The 27178-nt window shown below is 48.1% G+C and overlaps 1 protein-coding gene and 1 long non-coding RNA gene across 5 annotated transcripts in view; both read left to right on the top strand.

Moving 5' to 3' along the window:
- LOC144155468 (puratrophin-1-like) overlaps positions 1-27178 on the top strand; it is a 640065-nt gene that overhangs the window by 424987 nt on the left and 187900 nt on the right. The window lies entirely within an intron of this gene.
- On the top strand, positions 10892-16444 carry LOC144155471 (uncharacterized). Its single transcript, XR_013319579.1, has 4 exons — positions 10892-11042; positions 13804-13923; positions 16079-16157; positions 16246-16444. It is a non-coding gene; the product is annotated as an uncharacterized LOC144155471 (long non-coding RNA).

Raw genomic sequence — 27178 nt, 5'->3', positions numbered from 1 at the left:
GCGCCCCCAAACAGCCGTTTACCCGCTCGCTTGCTGGCTTGTTCGCTTGCATTTTTGCCCGTCTGTTCACCTGCTACCTGGCTTGCGTGGTTGGAACACTCATTTTCACGTTTCGTGCACTCGACGACACCACCAGAAAAAACCTTCTTTACACCATACTTTATACTTCTTTATACCATAGGTGGTGAGCATGTGCCTTTGTGCAAAAAAAGTCTGTCTGCGCTGTCAACCGAGGCATTTCTTAGAAATTCTAGACGGGTCGGTCGCTGAGCCTCCCCACACTGTTCCCTTGACTTGGCTGGGGCGTGGACTTGACGCAAAGGCACTGGGGTGTGTCGTGCTTAAAAATGTAAATTTCGACTGCCTGGCGTGACCGTGTTGCTGTCTACCTAGCGCCCAAGGTGCTTAGCATATTGTGGGGACATAAATTTTGTTTTTGAATATTAAAAAAAATGCACAGATATTTGCTCTCACTGTTTTTTTCTTTCTTTCACCATCCTTCTTGATGAACTCGATGGTTTTTGTTAGTAAGACGTCAACCAATTGAGTCAACACACACTGCGGTGGTAAAAAGCATTCTATATCTCGCGTTCAAAGTTTTTCTTATTTATTTTTCGTCGCCTTTCGCACTTAGAACGATATTCGAAAGTGCCCGCCCGGGCTCAGCGTTCAGCTGCATGCTCAGCACAAGGTTATTGGTTCGAAGCATGTCTGCAGCTACCGCATTTGAAATGGAAACTAAATGCGAGCACGCCTAGGTGCATGAATGCCAGCGCACGTCCAGAAAGTCTCGAGGGGTTTTAATATAGTCAGGGGTCCTCAACTAAGGCGGTCTTTGAACCTGAATACGTGCTTCATGTAGGCGCACACACAGAAGCCGTATGAGAACTTATTGAGCTTGTTGCTTATTCATTAAAATCTGCAGAACACGGTACAGACAAAATCGAGAGGAGCACACCAATAGCGCTCGCGTTGTCTGTCTTCTCTCATCCTCGTCGGTTCCGCGCTGTGCACATTGCAACAAGCCAAGGTATGCACTTTTTTTTTTATGGTTTCCTTCTCTTCCTTCTTGCACCTCGGCTGGCCTCGATGCCGCGTAAGAATGAATAAAGTGGTCGTCGAGTGAGGCTCCAAACGATACCGCCTCGCGCATTTCCAGTGACTTCGTTGCTTCGTTATATAGCCTGACTTGACCGGAATTCATGAACTGACAATATAACTAAATTCGGGCACATCGTTTTATAACACGCATTCTTTTTTCGCCTTCTGTCCGAGCATACACAAGCTGATGGGGCGTTCAGTTTTCGCTGCAGTTGACCTCGCCCGAACAGGCGGGCGCGACTCTTCGCGGTTGGAGTACGGCTGCCAGTTCCGCTTGGCGCGTCCTTCCTCTTCGTTTCTGCGCGTCATTCCGGCTTTCCTGCCCGGCCCACACCCGCTTTTACTCCGGTTTCACCCCAGCTTTGGTCGCTCCTCTCCAGGATGCCCGTTCTTGTACTCCGGATGTACGCTTTCTGCGGTAGCAGCAATATATATGCCTAAATATATGCGTGCGTTTCTGTTTTGCTTAGTGCACACCCCGACAGTGGTTTGCGCCTGTTTTCTGTTTGGCCATGTTTTATCAGGGCCGCCTGTGGGCATGGAGCGCGGCACTTCCCGCTTTTCTTCTTTTCGTTCATTATGCCAAACCGTGTTCGGTTTCTTGTTTCCACGTTGCGGCCCGCGGGGCGGAACGGTGTAACCGCCATGTGGTGTCGGGCTGCGTATCCCAGAACACGTCTGCAGCTTCCGGCGGAGGCGGCTGTATTTTAATTAGGGACGGGGATGGGTGCAAAAATTACATAGACAATCGAGGCCTCCGGTCAAATGCGTGCTTGTAGCGGCAAAGCCAGGGACCGCCGATGGAGATTCGCCCCACTGCGATTGGTGGGCGTTCACTCAGGCGGCTATACCGCTAATGGACAGCATAGGCTTACACTTTGACCTTAAAGGACTCACTTTGCGAACCACTAGTGGTGAACATAAGAGGAATGGAATATATGCTAACCTATACGGAACTTCTAACAGCAGGGCGTACGTTGCGTTCAAAACATCATATATGCCAAGTTATAAAATCCTCTTTAGTTAGGAACACGTGTGCATACATATAGCGGCAAAGCGAGATTAATAAGAAACTTTGAGAACGGTGTAACACTTCGTTATTTTATTCATTCATTCATTCATTCATTCATTCATTCATTCATTCATTCATTCATTCATTCATTCGTTTGCAATGCTTTTTGACCTGAGCTGGCACACCAATAACGAGCGGAAAAAAATTATGGAGGGAACACTTTGTGACGTCGTTTCGTACGCACCGACGTATTGTTCGCTGAAGTCAAGCATGTGTGACATTCTGAGACAAAAGACAGTAAAAAAGGAGGCTGTGCAAAGTTGGTTGCATGCGACGTTATGTGACGTGTTACTGTGGAATACATGGCGGATAATATAAGTGGTATTTAAACAAAGACAACACGATGTTTGTGTGTTAAATCCAATAAATGCCGCGAAAGCAAATGCTGCTCGGATAGTTGGCATTTGCCTCACAGCCAAAGAGTCATGGAAGTTTATTGAAGGGCATTATAAAAATACATAAGTAAAAGCACTACAGACAAAGCCGGTGACTGCTTCGGGATCCTCGTTAAGTTAATAAGAGGTAATAATTACAATAAACTTTAACAGAAATAATTAACAGTACAACGATATAAGGCGTTGAAAAAAGTGTAAATACATTAGAAGTAAACAATTAAAACAGGAAATAGTTCATCAGTGAAGAACAAAATCGTCATACCCATTTTGCATCAGGAATAAATAAGCAAAATAGTGACAGAAAAACGCTCAACAGGACAAAAGATGGTCTTTCAGGGATGATTTAAATGACGACGCGCTAAGAATTGAATTCACAGCAGGTGGTAAACTGTTCCACCTTGGTATTGCAGAGGAAGTTGAAGTCATTGTGCCGCAATTAGTTTGAACACGTGGTAGTCAAAAGTTGCTTTTTGTTGCAAACCATGCAAGCCTCATCTAGATCAAGCAAAGGCAGCGAATGCCGATGCCCTTTGTTTACTTCAACCCCGCCTCAGTTCCTCAATCACTGAGACGTTCTTACTGGGAGCATCCAAACTAGGTTATATATTGCTGAACTTGGAAGCCGTATTTGCGATGAAGACCGAATTCACAAATGCCCACGAACAGGATTTATCGGCCCGTTAAAAAGCTCTTGCTTGAATCCACGTCCTTTTGGCCACATACCCACTGAAGTTTCTCTACGCCCCATTTTTTTTTTTTTTTCCTCTGGAAGGAGTCAGGAAAATGGAAGTTGGTGGGCACCAAAACGTTATTTTAGCGTGGATGACTGTAGCGCAAAAGGGACGCTTAACACTGACGAAAACTCGAGAAAAGCACTTGAGCGCACGTCCACTGCTTTGGGCGACATAGTTTCGTGCCCATCAATCGGCGGGACGAAAATTCCGATTCCGCGAGGTACTATTCTCAGAAAACGGGAAATCAACGAGGCAGGTGATCGGGCCTCCGTGTCCTCCCGGGCAGTCTGATGGAGGCCTCTTCTCGGCGGCCGTCGTGTGGCAGGCTCCGCAGCAGAGGTCAAATTGTCTGCACTGCGGCGGTCAGCGCGGCGTATACCTTTGCGGCGTGACGTAATCGATACGCGGAGCGCTCATCGGTGTCAGCGCAGTTCTACAGCTCGCGGACATTCTGTGGCGCTTTTATTCGGGCGCGCTGGAAATCGCTACTTTCGCTGTCATGTCAACGAACCGCAGCCGAACTTGACAGGAAACCAGTCCGCGTCAATACCGGCGGCCCCAGTTTGACGCCCGGGTGGAAAGAGGAGAAACGGGTCAGCAGCCGGCGGCGGCGTGCCTGTAAACCGCCAACGAGCGCCGGCGCGGAGAAAACGGTCCGACGTAAGAGTGGGCCCGGAACGACTCGCCGCCGTCGTCATTCAATCGGGCCGTCCTTCCAAAACGTCCTACTCTCCTCTCGCCTTGACTCAGTTCCCGTGCATTTCGCGCCCCTTTTGCGGCGTCCGCCGGGGCGTATGCAAATGGAGGCGTCATGTCGCGCCGCCGGCCGCAGCGGCTCGGGGGTCGACAGTTCAGAGAATCGCAGCTGCTGCTGCAGCGTCTCGCCGCCTGCATGCTTTCACGCGCTTATGTCAGGAGCCCTTGGCGGCTCGCTCGGCTCTTTCTTCCGTGCTTCTCCGTGGCCTGCGAACTTCCCAGCCACTCCGGTATACACGAAGTTCGTTCAAGGCCGTGAAATCATCGGAGTATTCCGCCTGGTAGCGGTACAGCGAGGTTGGCAGAACCGTACTTAGTCTTTAAGGGATGGCATCGATGAGCTGGAAACGTTCTCTCTGCCAATGAATCGGGACTATGCTTTGCTCAAATGTTAGCGGCAAAGCAGAAGTTGCAGCATGTAACTTGAGTGAGTAAGTTTTTTTGTGTGTGTTTAAAATGCGAGTAGCAAGAGACGAGCTTTAAACAACTCGTCAGTCTTTGACAGGCTTAGTCAAGGGAGTGTTGAATCGCAGAGTGCAGATCAGCATTTTTTGTGGTTGAGATCGTGAAAGGAGCCGTATATAGTTAGCAGCCGATGACAACCTGTACCTGTTGAGATTATGGAACCTTGTTGGTTGTACGTAAGCACGTTTATCAAATTTAAAGAACTAAAAGTAAAAATGGTAACCCGGTGGTAGCTTTTACAGGGAAGTCGCTTTTTCTTCCCCTTCCTCTGTACATGTGTAGCAGAGAGCTGAATGGCCGGGTCCATTTTTTTTTTCTTTTTCCATTGAGACCATAGGTACCGTTGCGACGAATCGGTCTTAGCTATTGCCGACACCGAGCCATCGTTGTAGTGGCATCCTCGTGGAGGAAATTCAAAGCGGCGCTCCTCCTTCTATTTCCCACCGCTTTAATTGGAAAACAGGAAGTGTACGATAATATGAGTCGAGAGCGTTCGTTGTAAAGGCGGAGGTGGGGACTTTCCGTATCTCCTCGTATTTCCTCTTGCTACGGGTCTCCGAGTTGGGCAGCAATGCTGAGTCACGACGACGCAGACAGGATCCTCCGCGGCGACTTCTCCCACGCTTCTTGGCATCCTGACGCCGGTTATTTCATCCCCGTTTCCTCTTGCCTTTTCTTGAAAGTTTCTCTGGCCCCCTTTTTTTTTCTTCCCGTCAATCGGGCACGCCGACCGGGGTGGATGAAGTTCACTTTCCGTTAATATGCATTTGAATCTGTGCCAAGGCTGAGCGAAGAACACTTTGGAAAGTTTGCGCCCGTCCTATATTTATTGGAAATTAAGAGAAGCGATATGCATCTCGGGAGCTAATTCGCAATCTCCAGCGAGACGTTAATGAGGCCTGAAGCAGAGCTTACTTCGGGCGTTCACTTTTCCCTTTGTGCCTGGAAGCCCTGTGAGAACCATTGCCATCACCGGCACAGAACGGCTCCCCGTGATTTTCTCACTGCAGCAGGTAATTTTTTTATTCTCTGCTTTGCTTTCGTTGTGCTTAGCGGCTCCTGAATGGGTTCAAACTTAAACGGAACCGGTAAAAATCGGCGATAATACTTCAGTGACGTAACATAAGCACACAAAGAAGGCACGGGCTTTAAGGGACGCGAGGAAAAAAAAGGGAGAGAAATCTTTCGAGCGAAGTTGAGTTATCATCTTATGTGCGTGGTGCAGTAGCATTAAGCTTAAAAAATTAGTAGTCACCTAATCTAAGGACTGGGTGCGTTTATTTGCCATGTTTACGAGGTATTTCAGGCGTTCAGAAAATGTTTCATGTGCCCTTCAACTGGGCGAGTGTGTTTTGTTGAGTAATTATTACGTTTCCTGGTGACGATGCTGCAAGCACTCAGAGGGGGCATTAAAGGAACTCTGCAGCACTTCCGATAAGCGCTTTCACTCTTTCCTTCGCGTCTGGAAGCACTGCGAAAGCTATAGTTATCGCCAGGACGGAGCGGCACTGCGTGATTTGCTCGTCGCAGCAGATACGCCTTCCATTCCTGCTTTGCTTCTGTGGCTTTCTTGTTAAAGTGGCTATCGAATGCGTTCATTGCTGCAACTGAAGGAAAGCCGGCCAATAGCGGTTACAAGGCTATAATGGCTTAATTCCAGCGGTCGGAGAACGCCGAGGCAGGGAGAGAGAGAAAAATCTTTTGAGCAAATTTTAAAGTTATCGGATGGGCAGTAATTCTTGGCTGAGGTACTTTGCGACCCCCTAATCTAAGTACTGGATGCGTTGGTTGTCTGCGCTCTGAAAGCAGTTTAGACTTCGCAAAAAGTTTAAAAAAGTGTTGCAGGGACGTAGCGATGTGTGCCCGCACAACGCCATATCTGGTTCGGCACTATGCCCCTGTCTTTCGCTTCCCGAGGTCACAGTATGTTGTTATTCTAAAGGTCACTGTTGCCGTGGTAATGGGGAGTTTTAGAACAGCAAAACCAAGGGTGGATCCAGACATGCCGGAACGATACTTCAGCTGACGCGCCATAACGCAGAGTTATGTATGCATTTTGGACCGCCTGCAAAGCATGGGCAAATGTATAGTGGCCTCAGGTTTAAAAAAAATGCATTGGCAAGCTGAAGTTCAAATTTGTAGTTAGACGTCACCGAACGAAAGGCTGTTACAGACGCCGTAATGGATGCATCCAAATCAGTTTATAGCACTGTGCTGGCAAAGGCTAAGGCTCACTGGTTTTCAGAATTTGACAGTGTCTGCAGTTTAAATTAACCTGGAACCCTAGGCTCCCTTTTGCAAGCAATCTAAATTTATCTGGAGCCCTGGGCTAAAATGTGCCTCACTATCCCATGTATTCCTGGCGGCAACTTGAACTTCTCAACATACGTCATTTCTTACATCCGCTTACAGTGTACTTGAAGCAGCGGTGAAACAGGGCTCCCCGGCTGTCAGCTGTGCGTTGATTGTGGGGTTTAGCGCTCCGACGCAACACCGTGGGCTTTGAGGCCCGCCGTAGTGGAGGGCGCCGGGTTAATTTCTACCATTGGCGAGCTTTAACGTGCGCCGATATCTTGACACAGGGTCAGATACATTTCTCAAAAAGTTCCTAAGTGCCTGCATGCCGTTATAATCGTTCTGGCTGGATCTTCCACGTGTTGCTCGTGACTGATGAACCACATCATTTCTTGCGCTGCTGAGCACGAGGTCGCGGGTTCGATTCCCGGCCGCGGCGGCCGCTTTTCTGATGGAGGCGAAAAGCAAAAACGCCCGTGTGTACGAGATTTCGGCGCACGATAAAGACCCCCAGGTGGTCAAAATTAATCCGGAGCCCTCCACTACGGCGCGCCTCATCGCCTGCGTTGCGTCGGCGCGTTAAACCCCACAATCAATCAATCAACCACATCATTTCGACATTTATAATCAATATTGTCCGCGTTCGTCATAAGCACGATCGTTACTACCTTTGTCATTCATTTTTTTTGCATCAAAACCGTGGCGATCCCTGTGGGGCTACAACGGTCTGCATATTGCCTTTCTGTATGACCAGTTCAAGACTCAATTTAGTCGCTTTGCTAAGCGGACATTCTGCCCCTTCGACAATATAAGGAGTGTTGTTAAATTAATTTGCCGTATTGAACTCTTGCTTGGTTTGCACGCGGGCAGGTGGCACCTTAAGCCAGTGCAATGTTTATAATATGAAATAGGCGACACGGTAGGCGCTTGCACAGCCTCGCATCCGGGAAGCTCGAGTGGGTCCGACAACAGCTGAATACAAATGGCTGTATTTGATGCAGGGGGGAGTTATTCTTACTTCTGCTCTTTACGACAAGAAAACTTCACAGGGGCTGCCTTATGTCGTGCTCTTCTCTTAGTGGGCAGGCGGGAAAAAAATGATGTGATCGCTCATATGCAGATCCTTTTTCTCTAACGTACTTTGCCGTTGTTTCGTCTCATTAGCACAGCTGTATGCGAAAAGTCTGTCCTTGTCTGCGTCTCCCGGCTCTCCTTATTGGGTCACGGGAGGAGAGATTGGCGAAGGAAACGTGTGCCGTAGCCGGCAAATGAAATGCGGCAACTGATCACTGGAGCACTCAGTCGGTGGCGGTACACAAGGTGGCGACTCGACGCCGTGTTGCGCCCTCCGAGGCGGCTGCAACACTCCAGAAATCCTACGCTCGGCGAGCGCTCGGCCTTGGGCGAATTCCTTCCGCCCACTACACATCGGCCAGCCGGCCGGTCGGCGGACGCCGCGGGACAGGTGGTCCGCGGCCGCGGATTGTTCTTCACCCCGGCGCAATTTCCGCGCTGCAGGTCGCCTGTGGCAGCGCCGTTCACGACTTATGTATCCCGCGCTGCGGCATTTCAGGGCGCAGTTGCGGAGTTCTGATGCACTTTTGTGCGGCCCGAAATATATTGCCGCCGCAAGCGGCGCCTTCAAGTGAGCGGGCCGACGTATTTGACGGCTGCATAGTCCAGCCATTCCACTGCCGCATATCGCCCCTGGCTCAGGCAGCACTCGCGCACCGTATGGCGGCAGTAGGCGGCTGGAGTGAACTTACTCGTCTACTACTCCCCCCTTCGATTCGTTTCGAGCGAAATAGGGAAGGTCAAGAGTTCTGAGGTTAGTGTATGACTGAGCCACCACGTCTTGATTTCGGACCCTCACATTTCGTGGGTGGTCGCAGGAGGTATGGGTCGCGGCGCAGTTTTGAGAAAGCCTTCTGTGGGCGCATCACGTAAGTTTTTTTAAGGTGTGTTACGGCGCATTCTGTTTGGCTGTTGAGAATAGCCTTATTTTATTGAAATACGTTGATAAATACATCTTGGCTTGATTGTTTAAACGGTCACATTGAGTATAGCGTGTTAAGTGTCTTTCTTTTGCTAAGAAAAAGCATACAGCATATTCAATATATATCTAGTTAACCTTGCGGGATTATATTCCACGCCGCGGCGGCCGCTTTTCTGATGGAGGCGGAAAGCGACAAGGCCCGTATGTTCGAGATTTCGGCGCACGTTAAAGATCGGCGCGCCTAATCGCCTGTGTAGCGTCGGCGCGTTAAACCTCGTAATCAATAGGTATTCCACAGTGATGTGTATACTAAAAATGAAAGCTCTTTAGATACAGTATTTGCCAAAAGTGGTGTTCGTACAGTGTAGAGTGATAACCCTGTTGAAAATTCCATCAACCAACCATCAAGATTCATTGCTGGAAAGGTTGATTGCGTTTGATGGTCGCCTTGGAAAGCTTGATGTACGTAAGAAACTGTAATGGAAGCTGCTGGAAGGAGACGCTGGAAGGTGCTGGCAGGCATGATGGCATGCCTGCCAGCACCTTTCAGCACCTTCCAGCACCTTCCTCCATGCTGGCAGGCTTGCGGCGCAATGGCGGCAGATGTTTGCGTGACGGCAAGCTTGACTGCTGAATTGACGATGGAAAGGCATTTTCTGAATGAATGACGGCAGAAAGCCAAAACTTATACGAGATCGAAGCGCTTGTAATAACAGAAACATAGCTTTGGCATTGACCGTTGCGAGAAAATTCCAAAAGCTGCCTTTTTGAAAAGGTGTTGACGAAAACTTGGCACGCACGCCGCGCGATGACGGCAGATGTTCGCGTGACGGCAAGCTTGACTGCTGTACTGATGATGGAAAGGCATTTTCCGAACGAATGCTGGCAGCAAGCCAAAATTCATTCGATAGCGAAGGACTGATATAATAACAGAAACATAGCGGTGGCATTGGGAATTTCGAGAAGAAAAAACAATAACTGCATTTTTGATAAGGTGCTGCTGAAAACTTGGCATATTAGAGAAAAGCTACTTTGATTAGCGCTTCTTGTTTTTAAGCCAGAACTTGGAGGGCTGGTATGAAACTGTATGCCCTTTATTCGCCGTTTTTGGTGTAAGGATGGCAGTGCGGACACTTACGTTGAAAACATGGGCAGCTTTTTTTCGCTGCGACAGGGTCAAACCGTCAAACCGTACGTGTTCATTTTCGCTGCGCTGAGCCCGCGGACAGAACCGTCCGTGGCATGGCTTAAATTGTACGCGGCAGACTACGGGTCTAGCGCTTCGCCTATCCTCCTTAGTTGTAATCAGCTGCCTTGAGACAGATCTAAGCACGGTATTATTACGCAACATAATTTTAATTCCGGGCGCGCATGCCATTTCCCTCTATGCCATTTCACTCATAGCTACGTTGGCTTTCGTCGGGGAGAACCAACGGAGAACGGGGATGTGCGATATCTCTTTTAGGTTGAGATAGCTGGCTACACTTCTCAAGGTCAGCCTCGTTTCGGAGACTGGTGCGTGCCCAAGAAGCGGTATGACTGCCGGAATGGGTTATATACGAGAAGCAGTAAACATAACTCACAATATTTATGCATTCATGGGCGATTTAGGTTGACAAACCAACTAAATGGCACTTGTTCGGGCTTGGTTTCCGATTGTAGCGGTGGTGCAGTGGTAACGCGCTCGTTTTTTGTTGCAAAGTTGGTGGTTCGATCCTCCGGTGGTATGTTTCTTTTTTTTTTTTTTTTTTTGCTAACAGCACGATATCATTTTTTTAAAACGAAAAATGTGCCTGTTCTTGGTAGTTTTTAACCAAAAGTGCTTTCCCCCAAAGTGATGTCGGAGGTTTATTCCACAACTCAATCGCTCATATTCAGGATAGCCCAACAAACTCAACTTTTTGCTGGGTATGGCAACCTTATCTTTCTATTTACATTGCTTTATGTGTCTATGTTCAAGCCAGAATTTGTTTCGACGCATTTTGTTCACTTCGCGCCGTGTATGAACTGCGTTACGAAAACACCAAGGCACAGCCGAAACCGAAACCTCGGCCTCAGTACTCCACTGCTCCATCCAGCAACATCGCCACGCCATCACGCCGCCGCATTCCTTTCTTCCTGGCCGCCGAGACGGTGGAGTTGTACGCGCTTGTCGAGTGGCTTTGTTGTGGTTGTTTTGAAGACAGCGGATTATTGTTTCGACGAAGATATGTCGCCTGTGATTTAAGGTAAGTGACTAGTCAACTTTTTGCACTTTACTTGTGTATTTAACGGGGCAGGGCTATTCCGTTCCGTGTTAGACGTTTGCGTCGTCGGTTAGCCCTAATGTTTTTTGACAGCGACTGATTTTGAGGGTTACGTAGATCTGCCTTTCGACCGCGGATATTGCGTGCGGGACTAGAAACAGTAGGGCTGTTCGATTTACAGTCCCGGACTCACCGCCGATTCCCTGAAAGCAGTCAGGCATTCGATTTTCTTGTGTATCCTTATGGCTTCGGGGAATCATCGGACTCCGGCGGAATATCCGCGGTGAATTCGAGTCTTTAAATCGAAGAGCCCTATTGTTTGTGCCGTTTGTAGGCTTTTTGTTGAGCGAAGTAGGACCATACTGCTACGTTGGCTAAACGGTTTGGTGCTCGCAACAACCGATCGCCAATACGCGCGGTCGACCGCTCCAGGTTGAGTTCGCAAGTTTTTTTTTTTTTTGGTGGGTAGTTCTTTTTAAGGAATTGCAAATTGTTCTTCGCATCATTTTTCGTACCTGGACTGGAGTGGTACGCTTTAGGTAACTTTTAGCCGAGGCACATAGCAGTCTACACTACACTGCAGGGATTGTCATTTTTCAAAGCGGTCACTCAGAAAAGTGCACTGGTACAAACAAGGCTCTCTGCGTTCAGATTGAGGGTACGATGGCTGAAATTGGCGTCACACTCGCAAGCCCCGCATGTGCAGTGAATGTTTGAGTGTTCCAATCGTTCGATAATCGCATATATGTTTGTGCATGTGCATCAGTAGCACCAAAAACGTTCATTCAACCCGAATTTGCTACCACGTCGAAACTACATGCGTATCGTGCGTCTGGTGCAGAGGTATAAGCAATGCTGGCCGCACGTGGGGAGCGTTTAAGCACTGCAACATTCACTACTGTCTCCGAATAATTCGCGGCCACGCGTGTTGCTCAGTTAAATTTTGTATTGGGCTCTCATTCTGTGGATGAGTGCACCCCGCACAAGAGCAAATGCTTCAAAAAAAAAAAAGTGGGTCTCCTCTGGACTGGTTAAGGCCGAAGGTCTCTTTCTAGTAGCTTGTGTACATAATTGCACAGCAAATAATACACTCTGTTAAAAACACGACTTGATGTAAATAAATATCGTTCTAGAAAATATGCTGCTGAGAATAGATGGGAGAACAGCCTTTTCTAGATGGTTAGATCACACTGAAAGTTTTTTCTTAATTTTTCAGAAGAGGATAACCTCTTTCTCATCGCAATAATTTTTTAAGCACTGGCTATTGTCATTATTGGCAGTAATGCATTATTGTCATGTTTCAAATTTTGCGGCCTATACCAATGTGTATCATTTTTGAAAATCGTTTCAATGGGTTTGATGTCAATGTGAGCACAACCTTAAATCTGGTTCCCTATGCTTCCCTAAGACATCGCGGCCATTATTAAGGACTAATTAGATTCATGTTTTGAAGGAAAAAAATTGTTGCCATGATATTGACGGTACCAGCTGAAAACATGCACCGACGCATCATGTGGGCTTCAAGCACTGCGTGGGAAGAAGAATTGAACTTGGTTTAAGCTGCAATCACCTAGAAGAGACTTTAGAAACAAAAAAAATTGCTTCACTTGTATTGTTGTTCAGCAGTTCATCACAGCCTTTCCAGCCTCCTTTGGCAGAATTGTTAGGCTGTGTATAGCGTTCCGTCTAGACGGAACTGCGACTGTCACTAAAGTTCCGTCCGGAGGAGACACAAGTCGCGTTGAGAGCAGTCTTTCTTGATTTTTACCCATCCAGCAAAACAGCTACCGCTCACTGACTAGCCAGAATCACTGATAATTATTAATCATTATTAATAATTACAGATGATCGGACTAACTCTAGCTCAATCTGGACAGATCTCCAAGTCGCCACCCGACGCCCGCTTCACAATATTTCAGCGTGAGCAGTCGGTCTTGATTTTTACCTAACCGGCCAAACCGCTTCCGTTCACTGACTAGCCAGAGTCACTGTTAATTATTAATCACTGGTAATAATTAGAGGAGATTGGGTGTAACTGGCGATGGCTACGTCGGCCTTGGCTCCAGTGAGCGGGAGCGGCTCGGCCGCTTGAGTAAAAAACCAAGACCTACTGCTCTCATCGCGTGAATTGTAAAGCGGGCGGGAAGTTTTGCTATTACAAAACGCTAACCACGGCCACACACACACACAAAAAAAAAATGGTGCGAGAATCGAACCAGGGCCTACAACGTTCGTAGTCAGCCGCGGAACCACTACACCAAATCCCAGAATGAGAAATGGCGGCTAATTGGCTGGTTTTGATTTGGCGTTCAGTCTGGACGGAACTTTAGCAGTTTTTAGCATTCCGGCTGGACGGAACGCTAGGCACTCCCTAATTGTTAAGGCAACGTTATCATCATTTAGGTCTGCGCTTTGTCACAGAATCGTGGAAGCAATTTGCCTTATAGCAATGAGAGAGCTCATCTCGGCACCTTTTTACGCATACATGAACTGGTCATAATGAACGGCATCTACTTCCAAAGAGAGAATTGAGTTAGAAGCTTGATCGTTGACATTGTCACTATGCTGTGATAGTCACTTCGGCCATCCTTACATCCAGGTAATGTGGTATTTTAACGTTCTCATATTTTCGCTTGGAGTGTGAAGAACACCTTGCTCGACACCTTAATATCGCATTTAGAACTTTGAAGGATTAAGGCTAACGCAACTTGCTTGTTGTTTGCCACTCACTTCTATTTTGCAGGCTACTGACTGTTACACCTTGCAGTGGAGATCAGCTGGCATGCCCTACTTGGTGGATGGACCTATCTGGATGGACCTCTCATCAGATGTCACTGGCTGTTTTTCAGGTTGGTTACAATAGGTGAGCACCTAGTTCTATACAATTGTAGTGCAATGCTATGACGTGCACTGTGAAATTCAGTTACCAGAACTTGCCTAATTTGACCGAGAGTGCAGTGCTTTGGTCTTCCAATAGCACTGTATATATATGCTATGCTGGTCGGCATTTTCATTTCAGCAATTCATTGCTCTCCGAGTTTGGAATCAGTGAATTTGGATGTATTGTATTTAACGTCTTTATGTACTGTTTAACATGAACCTTTGCTGCCATTGTACATTGGACTGCTGAAACACAAGCACGAAGGTGGGAGTTCTTAGTAAAAAAGAGAACTAGGATGCACATGATGCAACATTTAGAAGTGACACAGCTGCTTGATATCCCCCTTTTCGTGCAGCCCACCGAATGCTCCTCTCCGCCTGTGAGAACGATAGCTCTCTTTTCCTCCGCCGCGTCGCCTGTGGTGCACGCTATCGGTGATGCGGTGGCGTCAATTCGGAAAGTGGCCACACAATCAGCCATCCGCGCTACAGTTCTTGGTTGGGCTGTTGTGTTATTGCGCTTCATGCTTCACTTCAGACACCTTGCTGAACAGCTGCAATCACATATTTACGTGGAGTAGATGCATGGTCCTTAACATGGGATTGCACTATTCAGCTTGTTTTACTGGAATTTTTTATTCTGTAGCCTATTCGTGACCTTTGGGCTTTTTCTGAAGGAACTTGGGGCTGCTGATGACGACAGGCGAAAATATCAAGGTGGCGTGGGACAGCTTAATTTTTTCCAGGTTCGGCTCAATGTGTGATCAGCTTAGGAGCCAAACTGGGTTCACAAGTGACAACTTTTATTGGATCTTAAAGAGGGCCTTGAGAACAAAACAGTCCCTAACTTTCTGCATTCCATCAAACATCCCCCTCTCTCTCTCTAGAAAATTTGTTCTAAGGTTCTTAATGAGGTGGTTTGGTCAAATAAAAGGAACGATGGGTCATTTTGCCGCGCTGGATGTAGCAAAACATGCTGATGTTGTAGTGTGTTGTCAACCGACATGCCTAGGAACATGGCGCTGTTTGTCTGGTGGCTGTCTGTGACAATACGGATAATGAAGAACCCTACCTCTTACACAGTTGAGCACACTAAAATTCAGGTTACGGAGCCGGTCATGCTTCCTGTTCCCGGTAAAAAAATACCCTAAGGGGATAACGTCAGCCGTGGAAAGCCCCCGGAGGACAAACCAAAGGAGCCTGCAGGCTAATTCAGTGGCACCACCGGTTCAAGGTTCACAGCTTATATCAAGGCCGAAAATATGTCGACTTGGCAGCCATAAATTACTTTTTCCTGTATTGACATTTCGTCAGTAATCAGGCTGCAGTATGGTTCTTTTAGTGACCGCAAGCTTTGTCCCTCCACTTGAAGCCGTTCCTTTATTAGGTTTATTACTCGAGTCTCTTGCAGAAGGTCCGACAAGATTTTTAGTGTGCTTTGACACGGCAGCTTCAGCAGTTTTTTGCCCCTCACATGCTCGTATCCTTTACAAGAAGTCGCCTTCCACCACACTTTGCCGCAACGTGGGTTCCTGTCTAGTTAGCGCGCCTTATCACTATTGATAATCTGTTCCATGGCAAATTTGGCACACCCGTTCTCCTTCTTGTGCGGCTTCCGAAAGGGTCTTTAGTGCTTGCACAGCTCGGTTGTCCTCATAGTATTGAAGTTTCTCTAAATTCATCACAAGTTTGCTGAAGTTTTTGCAAGCGTTCGTTTAGTCTGCACTTTCATCTCAAGACTGTGTGCGTTTCTTTTCGTCGCTTCAATGCATCCAACCAGGTTAATGTCATCTGGCCTTCTTCACTTTTCAATTTAACGTGTTCCTAACCTTCAACACACTCGCCTGAAGCTACATTTTTTTTGCGCCTGGTATTCGCTGGCTGCGCTTTGAGCATAGAATTCTTCTAGACGAGGGTGTTTTGCTTCTTTCCCACCTGCTGCTAACGCATGTTCTCTTGAAATTCTCGGTTGCATGCATGCACGCTTGCATCTTACTAAAATCCTTTCCCGGGAAAGGCATTGCCACCATGCGATGCCTTTTAGAGCAGTGCCGGTCAAGAGCACCCTTCCATGACCTGAAGGGAGCCCTAGCAGGATGGTTTCCACTTAATTTGTTGAAAATGTTTTTTTTCTGCAGGCTTTCTATTTTTATGGCAAAGAGGAAGGGCAGAAGCAAGGGACCACATCGGAGTGACCATCTCAGAATGTTTAAGGAGGTATGTGAAATGTGAATATACATTTGTTTTGAGTTGATCTGGATTGTATAAGCTTTAGTGTGTAACTCAGTTTTTTTTTTCTTTTCAGCTGCCCACCTGTTCGAAGATAGTCACCGTATTTGATATTTAATGATAATATATTCAACTTTAAAACCAAGTTTGTTTTGTGTAATATTTTTAAGCACCCCAGCACACACATCTAAGCTCTCATAAAATGGTTAAGTTTTCAGATCATTGTAGCAGGATAGCAGAAAAATGATCACGACATGAATGGACAGAGCAAAACGCATACGCAAGCTTACTTATTTGCTGCAAATCTTATTTTATAAATTTATTCGCAAGAAATGAAACCAGTTTTTAATTAGCATTGCATAGCATCATTCCTTTTCATGTCGTCATCATTTTTTGCAATTTCGCATATCTGCCGTCATACTGTCACCCGAGCTGCCAGCATCGACGCTACCATTGCCATCAGCTACCGACGCATGCCGTCATCCATCACCCTGCCAGCATGCAGTCATCTGCCATCATGCCATCAGTAATTCCATTACCATAATCCACCATGTTGATTTTTGATGGATTCCATCAACTCCACATTTTCAATAGGGAAGGAACCTTTTTTAGTGACGCGTATAAACACTAAAAGATGTTCCCGTTATAAACATATAAATTTTGTCGTGATGTCAAGTAGGCTAGGTACGCACGCGTTTGCTTAATTTCCAAATCAGATACATTCACAACCGTTAGCCTATGCTGCTCTAATTGCTATGGTGAAACATTCATAATCTCTCTTTGGTAGGCTTATTTCTTGCGTCAGCTGCAATCTGCTTCAATTTTTATTGGTGTGACCATTCACTTTTACGTAGGAATTCGTATATAATTCCATTTAAACGGTTAGCCCATGGTCTCAACTACGGAGACGTGGCTGCTGTAGCCCTTGGAGGTGCCCCAACTATGTATTTGTGAACTTGTGAAAATACTTTGATTGTCTGAAATACATGGCTTAACGCATGTTGCACGTTCCACCGACAGCAACTTTCAGAGGAATTTCACCGTCGTCCTTTGACTCGTAATGGGAATACATGTAGTTTGGTTTCAGTGCATAAATAAATGAGCTGCTGATCGTGGTGGAATCTGAGCCAGGTTTGGGACGTGTTTTTTTTTTTCTTTTTTTGTCGGTTTCAATAAAGTCGTTACATTCCAGGTCATATCTCAAAATGCCCAGCATTCGTCAAAAATAATGCTTCGTATTGGACTGCGCAAGCGAGCCAGCCAATCTTTGGAGAGGAGCCAGTTTTCACAATGTTCAGGGCACGGGGCTCGAGATACGCATTTTGTAAACGGTCGCTGTCGAATATACGACTATTCCAGTTCGTAGGTTATTCGACGGCAATCTTTGACGAAGGAGCCCCCCTCCTTCAGTCTCTGACTTTGGGACCTCCTTCTGAAATCTTGTATTGTACACATTCTGGTTGTAACACAAAGTGAAATAAATTCAAATTCAAATATCAAATTACGTGCCCTCGTCTGAACCATTAGGAACAAGCAGGATAACTGGGTGAGTTGGTTGGAGACTTGCATTGCAGGGAAAACACGCGCAATTTATAATACTGAGAACGGATACTTTGAGACTGAGGACAAAACACTTCGCTTCTTGACCTACAGCTTCTTGTCTTCCTCCGTCAGAAGTTCCACCGTTTTCGCACAACTTTAGCAAATGAACTGTCCGCATTATGGAACCGTCCGTAATGAACCCGTCCGCACATATTACAGCGTCACAGCTGAAATATGTTGCGTTTTACAACGATCAAAGTTTTGTAATGTGTTTTAGTCAGTTTTGAAATCAGCACCTTACAAACGTCTATAGCGTCATCCGCTGTCGATGTGTTTTTAAGAAGAAGCCTTTGCCCTGAACGTTAACCGCTCGCAGGACGCCAGCTCCGTCGCGTGAGCTCGCTGGCATAACCGCTATGCTAGGCGGGGAAGGCCGCCATTATAATTGCTGAGCTCATGGATTCCCTGCAAGCACTTCGGTGCAAATTTCTGCGGAAACTAGAAGCTGCGGGCTTACAAATTATCGTGTTATATAACGAGTTCCGAGAAGTGAAAATAAAACCAGATTCAACTCGTGCTTGGTCGCAATGAGTAAACGGGCCTGTGGAGGCGCCGGAGTTTGGCAGGCTAAGGAATTACTTGGATCCCTCGCTTTCTCTTAGCGTTAGCTGAAATATTGTGTTAACGAGGCTGCCCGTACAGCGCGTCCGTCGTAATTACGGCTACTCTGGCTGAAAACCTAACTCGCGAACGAAACGAAGCAAGCAGTAATCTGCATGGTATTTCTGAAGAGTCGGTTACACCAAAGCATGGTTAACTCGTAATAGCATTAATTCTAATTACGGCTGGGTTATCGGAACCCGTCGTGTTCCATCCGTAAAAGGTCTTCACGTCACATATATGAAGAAAGCGGGCGTACAATTCCTTGCGCAGGTTTGTGCGAAAGCGTTTTGCCCTTCAAACGTGGCCGGCGCTCGCATTTGTGGGTTCCTATAGGGTTCAATAAATGTCACTTCACGTAGTGCGCCAGTCGTCTGGACATATTCCCGCGTGGAACTGGGCGGTGCACTGATGGACGCAATGTTCGAACCACATCGTTAACATAAGATTTCGGCTAACACTAAAAACGAGAATCACGAAATCTAACTTAATGTGCTGTAAACATTCTCCACTTCCGCCATAAAGCGGTCCGTCCTCCCAAAAGTCGCCACCGCTACAACGGTATTAAAAACACAAGTTCCAATAAAAGTGGCCAAAAAACTGCGGTGTCTTGTTGCCGAGCCGAATCATGTTCACAGTATTGTGGCATCAACCCGACGACGGAGGTTAGAGGAGGAGTGCGACGGAGATTCCTGCATGAACGGGAGAATGAGACAAGCCACGCTCGGGCTGATCTTCGTGGAGGGTGCCGCGGGGAGCCGCGAGTTGCGTCAAAAGGTGCATAACAATAAGCGCGACCAACCCAGGAAGGGCGGGGGGCATCTCGGGGAATCGTGAGAAGCGAAACGGGGTGGGCGGACACAGTGGCCAGGAATGTTTGACATTGTGCCAGCAGGGCAACCGAATCGGCGGCCGGGAGAAGGGAAGGCAGTTCCTTGCCCTCCGAGACGACCCCCCGGTGCCTGCTGCCGCCTCATTCCCGCGGCCCCGGCGAACGCTCAAACAAAGCGATCTCCGCGAAACAAATAAATCCGGAGACCCCGAAAGGGGGCGACCTCTTCGGGCAGGTGCCTGCGCCGCCGGCACGCGCTGCTTCCGAGCCCTCTCCTGTCCGCCCACCGGACCTTTTCCGAGCTTTGCTTGCGCCCTTTGTTTTGCGTTAATTTTGCGAGCGCGTTTGTTCCTCCATTCTGCTGCCCCTGTTAGCCGTGTCAGCGGAGGCTGGTTTTGCGGCGCCCAGGTATATAGCCCTCCTTTTTTTTCTGCCCCTCCGTGCGCCTTTACGGCAGGAGAAAAAGAAAGACGGCAAGGGGGTCATTACCACTGGCGGCCTTTTCCGAGATCGGGCGAACTGATGAAAGGTGCCGTAGGACGGCGTGGCCGTTGCCCTGGCGTTTAAGCGCACGAAACTGCGAGCGGGGAACGAAAACTCCGGGCCACGGTGCCGCGTTCTGCATTGCCGTTATGCTGTAGGTTATCGCTGTAGGATCGTCTCACGCCTGCTGCATGCGGTTTGCTCTAAATGCGGTTGTGTCACCGAAGAAGTTATGCTTGGTATTGTCCGTCTGTATCTCTTTCTCTCTCAATGACTGCGTTTATTCGTGCCCTCCGCCCAGTCTAGCTATGCCTGCCCAGTGATATTTAGTGTTGGTGCCGAGGGCAAACAGTAATACGCCGATTTATGGTAACAGCTTCAAGTACGTAAAAGCGTTCCTTAAACCTGTTGCAAATTCATTCCCCCACAAAGCGGTCGGCACCGCGCACCGATTGACTGGCCAGTGGCACAGACGGGCCGAACGCGTTGTGTGAGAGGCCGTTAAACTGTAGAGGGCGCCCTCACAACTTTCCGTATCCTAACGCAGCGCGAATTTCGTTTGTCTTGCATGACCTCTGTTCTCGGTTTGGTCTTTCCGACTCACGCTCGCGCAGAAAAGGGGGCTGACGATATGGGCGCGCCTTCAATCACGTGCTTTCGAGGCATTTGTGTTGGACAACTTCCTAAGTTAAATCCCTATAAAGCACGGGAACAATACTCGTCTGAAACGAGCTGTTCGCCGCAAACAAACAAACATAAAAGCGGCTTCTGACCATGGAACGTGTCTCTCCACACGCTCCTCCGGTGCGGCCGCCGCGATGTGATGTGTTCTTTTAAACCCAGTGGCCCGGCTTCTGCGAAGCGGGTCATTCTCCTTGGCCACGCTCCCAAATTCTCGGCCCTGGGGAGGGTGGGCTGCCACTCCCGGCCGGGTTTCCGTCTGTCTGCCGGCGCGCTTTCTTCCTCCGACGCCCTGTCCGGCGGCGGCGCAGCTCACACGGCTTCAGCCGCGGATCCTCGCCGCGCCGCACGCGCGCACGCACGCACACGCACACTGCGGGCCAGGCGGTTCGTTCGGTCGCGTAGTGGGCGGCTGCCGTTCATGCCAAACGGTGAAGCTGACCTCAGTGGGAAGCGCGGCTTTTGTTGAACGCTACATGCGATCTCTGGGGAAACTGGCAACGCACCTACAGGGACTGTAACTTCGGCCCTATTCTGTCCGTGCAACGCGAACCGCTGCTTTCTTTAAAAAAAAAAAAAATGGGGTGAGTCGTATTTTTTTCTTCTTGCACTCCAGTGGAAGTGCTGGGTTTGTTTTGTAGGCAAGGCATGCCGGCGCTCCTGTTTACCCCTCATTCCTGCCACCGCGTTCGCTCGTGTTTTTGTGTGTTTGTGCGTGCGTGCGTGGGAGGGGCGGGGGAGCGCAAAGTTTCTTCCCTTAGTGTTTGCGGAGGGCAGGAAAAGTTCCGGAAGTGAAAAGACCGGCGGCGGCACCTTGGGTATCTTTTTTTTTTTTTTTTTTTTGCACTTTCCTCCAACGCGAGAAGCTGCTGCAATTTGAAATGTTAACGCCGGCCACTAGGTCTTTGTGGTTTGAAAAAAGAGAGGGCAGAGAGGCAAAAAAAAAAGAGAGAGAGAAAAGCTTGGGCTGGGGAATGGACACGGAAATTAACATTGCATTTATTCAACCCCACAGAGGATTCATGCGAAGTAACGGTCATCATGTGAGTAGCGAACCCATTATCAAAGGCATGGATATGCGGTTAAAAATGGTATACAGAAACCTTCTCGTCAGCACAAACGATGCCTGGTACACGCTTCCACTTTACCCGAGACAAGCTGGCAGGTCAATTAGCTTTGTTGTTTACCACGGGGCACGATAAATATACCAGGAGAGAGAGAGAGAGAGAGAGAGAGAGAGAGAGAGAGAGAGAGAGAGAGAGAGAGAGAGAGAGAGAGAGAGAGAGAGAGAGAGAGAGAGAGAGAGTAAACTTTATTTTCGGGACCTTCATTGCGAACTCCACATTGGACGGAGGTAGTTCCCTCTTCACGGGAATCCATATGCTGCTCTCGCCGCCTGGCCCCTGGTGACCAGCCGTCAGCCCTGCTAGGGACAAGGCTTGCTACGCCAGATGGGGGGTGACTACGATGATGAGTGGTGAATATTAGACATCAGGAGCACAGCAGGAAGAAGACAAACAAGAAACGTTAAGAACGAGAAACAAGGGAATGCTGCCAGCAGAATCCGGAAATAAAAAAATACATTTGAAATGAAAATCATTGATGTGACCTTTGAATCAAAATGAAAACAGCGCGGAAGACGGGGCGGAGCAAGTAATAGACGACACAAGCGCTGTGTCGTCTATTACTTGCTCCGTCCCGTCTTCCGCGCTGTTTTCAAACGATATGATGTACCAACAAGCCCTTCAGTTCACCCTTCTGCAAAATGAAAAGTAAACGGTGCAAAAAAAAAAAAAAAACCAAACCCAACAAAAATAAATAGCTGAACACCACAGCGCGAAAGAGCACATATCGTGAGACACTTGCGCTGTCTATGATATAAAAAGATTTTTCCAGTTCAAAGTCTTGTAGAAACCGGAGCAGAACTTTTGTACCCAAGGTACTGTCAACACTATTGGCCCAAGGCACAAGAAAATGAAAAAGTTCGAGCCTGCCTCCATGACGTACACGAGACAGGGAGCTCAGTGCAGTTTTTCGCGCAGCAGCGACTCGAGGGCAGACGCACAAGTGATTTACAGTCTCACGTACAGCGCAAGCCCGGCACAGGGGGAAATCGTCCCAACCTATCTTAAACTTAAAACTCCGAGTAAACGGTACATCAGGCGCAGTCGGTGCCACACTCCTCCGCACCGCTTGTTGAGGCCGCGTGGAAAGCGAAAGTTACAGTGCGGATCAATAGCCTGCAGTGGTGGATACCTGCGGTGAGGGTCCTGCCACTCCGACATTTGTGCAGTCCATCCACTTGCGAGGATAAGGGCGTTGCTGTCCTCCTCGGGAGAAAGCAAGCTGGGTCGTGTTGCTCAGCAAGGGGCCTGCGCTGGCGGCTGCGTCGGATCTAATATTGCCTTGTATGCCCGAGTGACCAGGCAGCCACTGCAAAATGATGCCATGACCTTCGCGCACTGCCATTGTGTGAATTTCGGCAATTTCACGTACAAGCTGACTGCAATTGTTGTGAAGCTTTCGGAGGGCTTGTAAGCCGCTACGCCAGTCGAGGAATATTACCCATTGTTGGGCTGCCTGGGCATGGTGTCCGCTGATGTAATGAAGTGCAGCCCTTACAGCTGCCAGTTCGGTAGCAATCGAGGATGTTTCGCAACTAAGTTTTCTTTCGGTAGTGCACCGGGCTGATGGGATCCACAGGCCGATGGCGGATATGAGCCCGGGAGAACGGAGCCATCCGCATAAACGCGTGTGCAGCCTTTGGAACCAAATCACAATGAAAACCAACGCTGTATACAAAGCTTCCTAGCTGCGACGTCGAGGAAGAGAGTAGCGGCACATGAAGGACGAAAATGATAGCGGCCCCAATTCATTCAGGGCTGCACAGTGAAATGCCGATCGCGGCGGCCGCGCAGTTTCTGCTCCTGCGACAGATTCCGTTAACCAATGCCAAGCGCTGATCGCCCTAGAGCGTCGTTTCCCCTTCTCTGGTGTTCTTGCTCCGTACCGGGACCACACTTAGTTGCTGAGCAGTTCAGCGTCAGCAGAATAAATTTACTCATCATCTCACACTTTCACATGACACTTTCACGTGTAAAGTGTTCGGTGATATGTAGAGAATGGCGACCATGGTTTAATTTTCTCTTCCGTGGATTGTTCTTTAACCTCGAAGGCGTACTACTGTGGTGGTGGAAGGTGACGTCAGATATGAATCAATCAATTGGAGCTTCTTGGCCGATCTCCCGCGAGTACACGTATGGGCTAATTCATGAGGGTAAGCACGGGGATAACCTTTCGAGGCTGCAGGCTACGGCATATTCTCTGGGAACGCGGCAATGTCAGCTTACGCTGTGATGGTAAGTTTGGTCAGGAACCGTTGAATTGTTAGTCGCGTTGACAAGAATTTTTTAATTTGCTTCATCCCGCCGTTGCTGCTGGGGTGGCCACCGCGCTGCAAAAATAGGCAGAAAATGTGATCGCCCATGTTTGTTTGGACCCGGGAGAAATTGCAGTGGATACCCACCTCCGAAACTGCCCACGGTGCAAAAGAACTGCCACACACAACTGAAAGGTCACGCAGCTGTTCGGCCGTGTAGTGCAGGGAAGCAACTTCCAGATGACACTCTTTATAGTGTGTGGTTTCTTGGGGGAGTTGGTGAACCCTCTGTGAAAACAAGCGCTGGGGGGTACGAAAAACAAAGTAGACAGGACACTGCGCGCAGGGTCCTGTCTACTTGGTTTGTCCTTCGTGCCTCCCAGCGCTTGTTTTCACAAAGCTTGTACAGGCTTGATGTTAATTGGGTTGTTGACGACAGTACCTGCCTCAACAACAGCAGTTTTTTTTTTTATTAGAAAACTAGTCCTGGGCTGTGTTGCCACTAGAGGCCATTTTCCGCGCTACTGTGTTTGACGTCACGAAGCATAAAAGGGAAGTACCTGTACCTGAAGTGCTTCAAACATTTTGCGTAGCAAAGATTGTGTGTCGCTTTGATAAGGCGGGTGCCTAGCTGCTCTTATCTAGCCGATGTGTGGGTAGCAGGAACACGTTCATGGGCATACGACCGGGACACACATGCTCACTTTTTCTCCCTGCTTTGGAGGGTGTGCAGTATAACGCGGTCGGTGTGCTCCTGTAACGTTCCACTTTCTTGGAATTAAGAAGCGGCAACATATATCGCATAGGTAGGTACATTTACTGGTGCATTGCCTCAACAACACTCAGAGCCCCAGTGCCAGTGAGAGTGGCACAGTTTGAGAAGCTGTTCCCCCCGCCTCCAGTTGAAGTAACTAACTAACCTCGTTTATCGGGGCAACACCTACTGGTCGAGATTCTTCCTGCTGCTGAGCACGAGGTCGCGGGTTCGATTCCCGGCCGCGACTGCCGCTTTTCTGATGGAGGCGAAAAGCAAAAAACGCCGGTGTGTAAGAGATTTCGGCGCACGTTAAAGATCCCCAGGGGGTCAAAACTAATCCGGAGCCCTCCACTACGGCGCGCCTCATCGCCTGCGCTGCGTCGGCGCGTTAAACCCTACAATCAGCTGGTCGAGATACTTCCAAGAGCTTGCTCGCTTATTCCGTGGCTAGGGAAGTAGAAAGGGTAGGGGTGGGTTGATATTTTTTCCTGTTTCATATATGAAGCATGCCCAATATAGCGCGTTTATCACAACACCCACACAACTTGTCAGATTGTGGTGTTTGGCGTATACGTTAAACGCATGCTTTGTAGGTCACCCTCTCACTGCTGTTATTTAAGCAGCGCAAGCTATGCAGAATCCTGCATATCATACATAAGCGGTGTGGAGCGCACACGCGAGCAGCAAGAATGCACCCCGATTCATCCAACGTGTCCTCCTTCCTGTTTTGTTTGGTCTAACGGTGTGCCTTAGCGGCCTACCATTGCGTGCGCCGTCCAAGAAGCTAGTGTTGCATAGGCATCGCGTGCAGTGCGCAGGTATTTTTGTTAAAAAGCAGGCCGTCTCCGGCTGCAGTTGGGGCATCCATAAAGTCAGATCTCGTGGCCCTGAGCGTCATCGCTCCTCCATTCGCGCTTTAGTTCTACGCTGACTTCACGACCTCGTTAAGGCGCCGATTCATGCGTTCAGCCTTGACGTTAACCCAACACGAATACTCCCGGCGTTTTGTTTTTCGTTCATGAAAAGCGTTGCGATTTTATAGCCTGTTTTATAATCACGTGCTTCTGGCGGCCGGGGAAGTGGTCTTGAAGCCAGCGTTGGAAACGTTCAGGAAAATCTGGAAACGACACCTCGCACAGAAGAAGACTGTGTAATGTAACGTCAAGCGCTGTTCGAGTTTAATCAAGTCCTCTGTCGCCACGTCGTGCATAAATTCCGCTCGCGACGTCACGCATAACTAATTAGACTGCAAACAACATTGTGATGGGTTGAAAAACTTTTGTCCAAGTGCTTATAAACGCATGAGTAAATTGCTTGGTGTGAGGTTTTACAACAAAGGAAGGTTAAACAAGGAACAAGTTATTTAACGTGTGATGCGACCGTAAATACTAAAACCTGTGTGTAAAAGTAAAAGTGACATGGAAAAAAAAAAAACAGTGGAGATAACAACAGCTCTAAACAATTTATCTCTGCTAAAAACTTGACAGCACGTCGGACAGAAAACATTGGTTCGTCGCCTAAAAAACATGATGGGTGTAGCGGGATGTGTCCTCTGTAGAATTCAGGGAAACGTTTGTGTCGTGTTGTGTCAAGTGCCTTGCATGTGATTAGTATGTGGACTATGGGTTGGCCTTTTCCACACCTGCTACACATGGGTCTCTGAGATCCACTGAGCAGGTGGGAGTGCGTTACCTGTGTGTGGCCTATCCGTAGCCTAGCCTAGGTGACCTCACTGTATCTGTTGTGTGAGTCAGTTGTGTAGCGTCCTAATTGTGGTTTTGTTACGTGTAGTTTGTTGTGTGTTTGTTTACTCTAGTGTAATTGCCATGGGTTACGAAGGTGTTGTCTGGCGCGTGTCTTTAGGTCGGTGTAAGGTACTGTTGTTACGTAAACTGTGGTCATGAGAGCAGCAGCAGCCATTTGATCGACGGCCTCATTGCCAGGGATTCCACTTAATAACTTGTTCTCTGGTGCTCTTGCCCTGGTTGGCCTTGCGCCATTTAACACCAACCATCATCAGCATCATCAAGGCTAAATAAGGACCGAACCCACAAAGCATGTGTTAGCCAACTAGAAGGGCGACCGCGTGAGGCGGCATAATATGGAGTGCATCAACACCGCTTTCCGATTTGTCCCCTGGTCTGTAGCTGAAAACGTTGTTCGTGGAGCAGTGTAGAGGAAGCTCTAAAAGTGTGGTAAGCTATACTCGACTTTCTCAGAAGAAAGAAAAAATGTTGCTGATCCGGGATTCCTATCGAGACCACCGCTTGCCTGGGGCAGTTGTTCTATATATTAATCCAACCTAACCAGGATATGTTAGCCGTTTGTAGGACGAGAGTGAAGTAATCTTGGTCGACCAGTTTAAGGGAAGCCACCAAAGGGGGGTAAGTTTCTGCAAAAGAAAATTCGATATCCATAGGAAGTGTATGCGTGGATACAAAGAGAAGCTTTGCTTGTAAAAAAAATTTGAACTACAGGGAATCGCAGAGAGAGCAGGATACAAAGACAGGCACCTGTCCTTGCGTCCTTCTCTCTCTGTGGACCACTGTAGTTCTCGCAGTGTAAAATTTTTCTGAAGACGCAACAATTCCCCCAACTTTAAGTCCTTCGATAGCTTTACTTTGTGCATTTTAGGGGGATACCAACTTTTCCTTTTTATTAGCGGCTTTGTATTT

Source organism: Haemaphysalis longicornis, unplaced genomic scaffold (assembly GCF_048455015.1).
Source record: "Haemaphysalis longicornis isolate Haplotype H1 unplaced genomic scaffold, Haemaphysalis longicornis Haplotype H1 scaffold_1, whole genome shotgun sequence".
In the NCBI taxonomy this organism is placed as follows: domain Eukaryota; kingdom Metazoa; phylum Arthropoda; class Arachnida; order Ixodida; family Ixodidae; genus Haemaphysalis; species Haemaphysalis longicornis.
This window is presented reverse-complemented; position numbering and strand designations above follow the sequence as displayed.